The 6,410-nt window shown below is 47.3% G+C and overlaps 1 long non-coding RNA gene across 1 annotated transcript; it reads left to right on the top strand.

Annotated features, from left to right (window-relative positions):
- Nucleotides 1–5,088: 5,088 nt before the first annotated feature.
- On the top strand, nucleotides 5,089–6,199 carry LOC135968662 (uncharacterized). The gene is made up of 2 exons (XR_010583586.2): nucleotides 5,089–5,235; nucleotides 5,535–6,199. It is a non-coding gene; the product is annotated as an uncharacterized lncRNA (long non-coding RNA).
- The last annotated feature ends 211 nt before the right edge of the window (nucleotides 6,200–6,410 follow it).

Here is a 6,410-nt window from a genome sequence, read left to right as displayed (position 1 = left end):
TATTTTAGGTTTTCCTATGAGAACAGTGATATTCGTTAATTGTCTACCATGTATTGATGACTTCACTAATTTCTTTTTTTTTTTTTTTTTTTTTTGAGACAGGGTCTGGTTCTGTCACCCAGGCTTGAGTGCAATCGCATGATCTCAGCTCACTGCAACCTCCACCTCCTGGGTTCAAACTATCCTCCCACCTCAGCCTCCCAAGTAGCTGGGACTACAGGCACATGCCACCATATCCAGCTAATTTTTGTATTTTTGGTAGAGATACGGTTTCGCCATATTGCCCAAGCTGGTCTCAAACTCCTGGGCTCAAACCATCCTCCCTCCTCAGCCTCCCAAAGTGCTGGGATTACAGGCTGTTTTATTTCTATTCTTTCATTTAACGGATCACAAATCCATGAGGTCATGGTATAGTCTCCACTTTTCAGATAAGAAGTCCAAGGGGCCCACAATCACCCAGTCACTACCCTCCTTGGCCAACCAGGCCAGCCCTTTTGGGGTTTGTGTGCAGCAGGATTGGAAATAAAGGGGAGGGAGGGAAGGTCAGGGTCAAGAGGGAGAGACCTGGGAAGAGTGCCGCGGAGTGTTGAAAGACCAGCAACTGCAGCCTTCCAGACAAGAGGCAGGAGAGAAGGGACAGGTTTAAGACGCAGCACTTGTGATCTTGTATCTCCTTCAGAGTGTTTGAGAAATGACAGGATTGAACTTGTCTGACTTTGAAATTACATTTAAGCTGATGGATTCAGTTTCTTTGTCTGAGACACTGACCTGAGACTGGACCACATGGGTGACAGCTTTATAAGCACTAAGGTTGTTCTGAATGGCCAATTATAAACAATGTTTCAAAGAGAATTCCAAATCAAGACTAAGCATAGGGACATGAAAGCTCTAAGCCCAGTGGCTCTGGGCTCTCAACAGGCCTTGCCTGGGTCTCTAAAGAAGCCTCAGGTGTTTTTATCTGCACACTCTTTGTGGCTGCCATTGTCATTCTCCTTCTATTCCTGTTCTTCCTTCATGCCCAGACCTCTTCCTCTTTCTCACCATGCAATAGTCATGAATCATATTTTTCATTCTGAGGGGAAAAGAATTTGGCCCTTTCAGATGATTGGTGTCCTCAGGGCCCAAAATGTGCTGTGAGCCATCTGTCACATCTGCTTCTGGGACCCTAAGGCTAGGGTCAGCAATGTATACCACTGTGGTGAACCCATCTACCTCTGGGCGTCCCACAGTGGTGTCCCCTCTCTGAGTCACCAGCTCCCTTTAGGGCCTGCCCCTTCATGTGCCTGCTAGGACCTCTTCTACCACTCCAGCACCTAGAACATGGCTTTTCATGGAGTCGGTGTCCAGGAAAGATCTGTTGCACAGAAGCATGGATGAATGGACAAATGGGTGGGAGGATGAATGGGTGGATGGGTGGGTGGATGGATGGATGGATGGATGGGTAGGTAGATGCATGGGTAGGTGGATGGGTGGGTGGATGGGTGAGTGGGTGGTTGGGTGGAATGGGTGGATGGGCAAATGGGTGGATGAATGTGTGGGTGGGTAGGTGGGTGAATGGGTAGATGGATGGGTGGTAGGTGGATAGATGAGTGGAGGGATGAATGAGTGGACAGGTAAATGGGTGGATGGGTAGGTGGGTGGGTAGGTGGGTGATATGGTTTGACTGTGTCCCCACCCAAATCTCTTTTTGAATTGTAGTTCCCATAATCCCCACGTGTCATGGGAGGGATCCAATGGGAGGTAATTGAATCATGGGGGTGGTTACCTCCATGCTGTTCTTGTGATAGTGTGTGAGTTCTCACAGGATCTGATGGTTTTATAAAGATTTTTTCCCTGTTTGCTTGGCACTTTTCTCTCCTGACGCCTTGTAAAGAAGGACATGTTTGCTTCTCCTTCTGCCATGATTGTAAGTTTCCTGAGGCCTTCCCAGTCATGCAAAACTGTGAGTCAATTAAATCTCTTTTCTTTATAAATTACCCAGTCTCAGGTATTTCTTCATTGCAGCATGAGAATGGCCTAATACAGTGGGTGAATGGGTGAATGGGTGGATGGATGGGTAGGTGGGTAGATGGATAGATGAAAGAATGGATGGATAGGTAGATGGGTGAGTAGGTGGATGGGAGGAAGAGTGGGTGGATGGATGGGTGGATGGATTAACAGATTGGAGGGTGGTTGACAGTATCTTATAAATTCCTGTTAAGAACTAAATATGCTGCATCGCCAAGGAACATAGCATTTTTGAAAGACCTAAGAAGAATACTTTACCCAAAAAATGTGACCCAAAATCAAGGTTTCTGAAGGTGTGCTCATCTGACCATCTGTTTTGAGAATCACCTGAGTTGAGGCTGGGCACGGTGGCTCACGTCTGTAATCTCAACACTTGGGAAACTGAGGCAGGCAGATCACCTGAGGTCAGGAGTTTCAGACCAGCCTGGCCAACATGGCGAAACCTCGTCTCTACTAAAAATACAACAATTAGCCAGGCGTGGTGGTGGGCACCTGTAATCCCAGCTACTCAGGAGGCTGAGGCAAGGAGAATTGCTTGAACCGGGGATGAGGCTGTAGTGAGCCGAGATCATACCACTGCACTTTAGCCTGGGTGACAGAGCAAGACTCCATCTCAAAAAAAAAATAAATAAATAAAAATAAAAATAAAAATAAAAAAGAGAGAGAGAGAGAGAATCACCTGAGTTCCCTATTCATTTGAGTCCCTGAGCTCTGCCACAGCACTACAAACCTGCTGAATCAGAAATGCATGTTTTCAATAGGCACCCCAGGTAACTCTTGTGCATTTCACTGTTTGAGACCACTGCTTTTCTACAGGTAAGCTTTCAGGAGTTAGGCAGTCTGGTTTATTGGAGATGGGGTAGAAAGTCTTACTTGGTCTTGGCAGCTGAGACCTTCTTTTTGCTCTCTGCATCAGCCATGGCAGCCCTGGGATCCAGCCCAGCCCTCCTCAACATGAGATTGAGGTTGGGTGGATGGATGGATGGGTGGATGGGTGGGTGGGTAGGTAGATGGGTGGGTATGTGGATGGATGGGTGGGTGGGTGGATGGATGGATGGATGGATGGATGGATGGATGGATGATTGTGTAGATGGATGGATGGGTAGGTGGATGGGTGGGTATGTGGATGGATGGGTGGGTGGGTGGGTGGGTGGGTGGATGGATGGATGGATGGATGGATGGATGGATGGATGGATGATTGTGTAGATGGATGGATGGGTGGATGGGTGGATGGGTAGGTGGATGATTGGGTATGTGGATGGGTGGGTGGGTGAGTGGATGGATGGATGGATGGATGGATGGATGGATGGATGGATGGATGATTGTGTAGATGGATGGATGGGTAGGTGGATGGGTGGGTAGATAGATGCCACCAGGCAGAGGCTATGCTCTCACAGCCCCCACCCAATTCTACCCAAAGCAGGATTACTTTTCACACCCTGAGAACAGGGTGCGCCTTTGCAGCTTTCTCTTGTCCCCACCCTCCACTCCACTGCCATGCACAGCCAGCTCCATGGGTCCCAGGAACTCTTGAGGAGAAAGTCCTCCAACCTCTCGGGGTCTGCAGTTTATGCACAAAGGCTAAATACAAGACTGTCCAATTACCCTCAAGAAGAGGCCCTAGGTATTTGTTCTCTCCAGATTCCACCTCCTCTGAGAGGAGTTCCTGGAATATAGCAGCTGTTGGTGTGGGCTAACAAAACTGTTTCTTCTTAGGTGGAACCTCAGTTAGCTCATCTGTAAAATGGGGGTAAAAATAATAACTTCTTTGCTTTGTTCAGCAGAGGGCAGCTTGGTTGTTCCAGACACTTCATGAATGTGGGTGCCTTGTACAAGCCTAAAAATGCACAAACATAAAGGTATAGATGCACATGTGCAGATTTTAACCTTGAGTCCTGAAGTACCTCTGGGGTGATTTCCTTCCTCCACTGGTGGAGCTGGGGCAAGTCTGTCCTCCTCCCCAAATCCGAACCTTCGTGAGCCTTAATGGAAAAATGTGCCTCTTGGAGCTCAGTGTGCCATAAAATTTTGCAGAGGCTTTGAGAGTTACAGCATCTCTCACATTTCTATTTAAATATTTGATTTTCTTGTTGTATTAGGAATTTGATCAGGTTTGTGATCATCGTACTGAAGTATCTATAAACTACAGCAGCGACCACTATCTATGAATGGGCTGTCTTGCGGGTGTTTGTGTTCAATGCGTATTCCAAGTAGCCAAAACACTGTATACATCCCCATCCCATGTTAACATCATGTTTTTTTGCCGAACATAACGCGTTTCTGGAAATTCTCAAATCTTTCGCTCTGAAACTCGACAGTATTATCATTCAAATGGCAGGGAGAAATTTGGCTTCAAGAACCTGTGTAAAGAACACTTTGGTGAACTGGATTTCCCTCTAAGGACATACTCATTTTGAAGGTCATGGTGGTGACTAGCCAGAGCGGTGACCTGAGAATAACCTTTCTCTGCTACCTGTGTTTGTGCTCCACGGTGTTAGCATTTGGAAGTCTCTTTCCCTTCGAGTTTCCACAGCTAAATAAGTTGCAGCCCCTTCAGCTATACTCATAAAAATTTGCTTCCAGACAACATGGTCTGTTTATTGTGTAATAATCGAAATGGCACTAAATTGCCATGATTGCTGAACACTTAGGAATTGTATTAACCTCTTAAGTGCTAAGTGGTTCTCTGTCATCTTTCAGCTCAGATATGTGGCAAAAAATTTTTCTGTCCCTGTGCTTCCTTCACTCCATGTCCTCAGGCCCAAGTCGTGCCCTGGTAGCCGGCTGGACTCTGCTTGTACCCTGCTAACCAGAAGAGTGTCCTTCCTGGGTTTGTGGCAGAGATGGGAAGCTGTCCCCAGCAGGGCACCCTGAGAGACTGGATCGGCCAGTATTGGCCCACAAGGCCCCGTTTCTGTCCCCTGGTTTCAGCTGTGCGGTGCGTTTTGATGACAGTCGCTTTACAGCTTGGTTTGAGAACAGACTCTCCAGAGCCGTGGGGGTAGCTGGCCGTTCTGCTGAAGCCACTTTCTTGGAGAAGCTGCTCCTAGAGGGGCCAGTCCGGCTGCCCTGCAGGAGGCTGGGTTGCAGTGGAGTCCCTGGGCCCTGGGCCCGCACTGCTCCTGCGAGCGGCAGGCCCGGGAAGGAAGAGTTAACCAGAAATGGAGCGGCACCGCTCCCGGGCAGGCAGCCTCGCTGCAGAACAGAGCAGCGTTCGTGCTAAGGCAAGTCATTTCCCGAAACACTGCAGACACACGGCCTCAGGCAGCCTAAAACCTTTGGAGACCAAAATGGCTCGCAGGGGTTGGAAGTAATAAGGTGTTTTTCCCTTCTTTCTCCTTCACTGAAATTCTGCGAGGTTGCTCTGCATTTGCTGGGGAACAATGGTGTTGTTCTTGTGTTTTCTATGGGTATTAAGATCCATTACGCTGTGACATTTTTAAGATTGGTTATCCTGTAGTTTGGTGTTAAATTGAAGTTGTTTGTTTTGAATTTAATTCTTTCATTTTTCAAATGGAAAAAGGCAGCTCTGTGGTGTGCGGTGTGGCTGGCTTACCGAAGTGTGCCTGGAACTCGCTTTTGAGCAGATCCCTTTGCCATCCCAGGAACCTCAGCAGAATTAGCCATGAAAGAACATGACCTATTTCCCTACTGGAAAGTCTGTGAGGATCCTTGGAGACGATTTTCAAAACTGGGGACTGGGGGTCGTCTCCATTGCGTCTCGAGAGAAACAGGAGAGGAGCTGGTTTTCAACAGAATGTTATACATCCAATCTGCTATGCTTAATGCAGCCTGAATATAATTATTACTACTCTCTGTTTACGACAGCAGCCGAATCAGCTTCCATCCAACAAATGGCCCAGCAGCAGTGGGCCAGCCGCCGCTGAAATGACATCTGTTAATTCTTTGTCAAATACCTTCTCGGTCTCCCTTTCTCCCAAACAGCTCTGTGGTTAATTACGACTTGGGCGTCTGACACAGTCTTTCGAGTGGAGAGACAAGCTTAGGGGCAGGCAGAAATTTGCCTTCAAGAAATTCCCTTCTTTCTCTCTCTTAAAAGAAAAAAAAAAGCCATAGCAAATTGTTTAAAATAAACATTCATTCGTGGCACCAGAATAGGCTGTTGGAATATGATTACAGGGTTACTGTATAGTGTTGTGTCGAGAGTCCCAGCCCTTCATGGAAAAAAGAATCACATCAAGTCCTTGTGAAACCATAAAAAAGTTTCCATCAGGAGAACATGGGCAGCTGTTGTTACCCTTGGCCATGTGAGCCAAGGACCTAGTACATGTTCGTGCTGCCATTATCAACTGAGTGAATGGTGAAAGGCAGTTTCATCTTAATTGGTCACTGGAAGTTGAAAAGACCAATCTGATAAACCAAAATGTAGGCCCAGCCCAACT

The sequence above is a fragment of the Macaca fascicularis genome, chromosome 19 (genome assembly GCF_037993035.2).
Source record: "Macaca fascicularis isolate 582-1 chromosome 19, T2T-MFA8v1.1".
NCBI classification, from domain to species: domain Eukaryota; kingdom Metazoa; phylum Chordata; class Mammalia; order Primates; family Cercopithecidae; genus Macaca; species Macaca fascicularis.
This window is presented reverse-complemented; position numbering and strand designations above follow the sequence as displayed.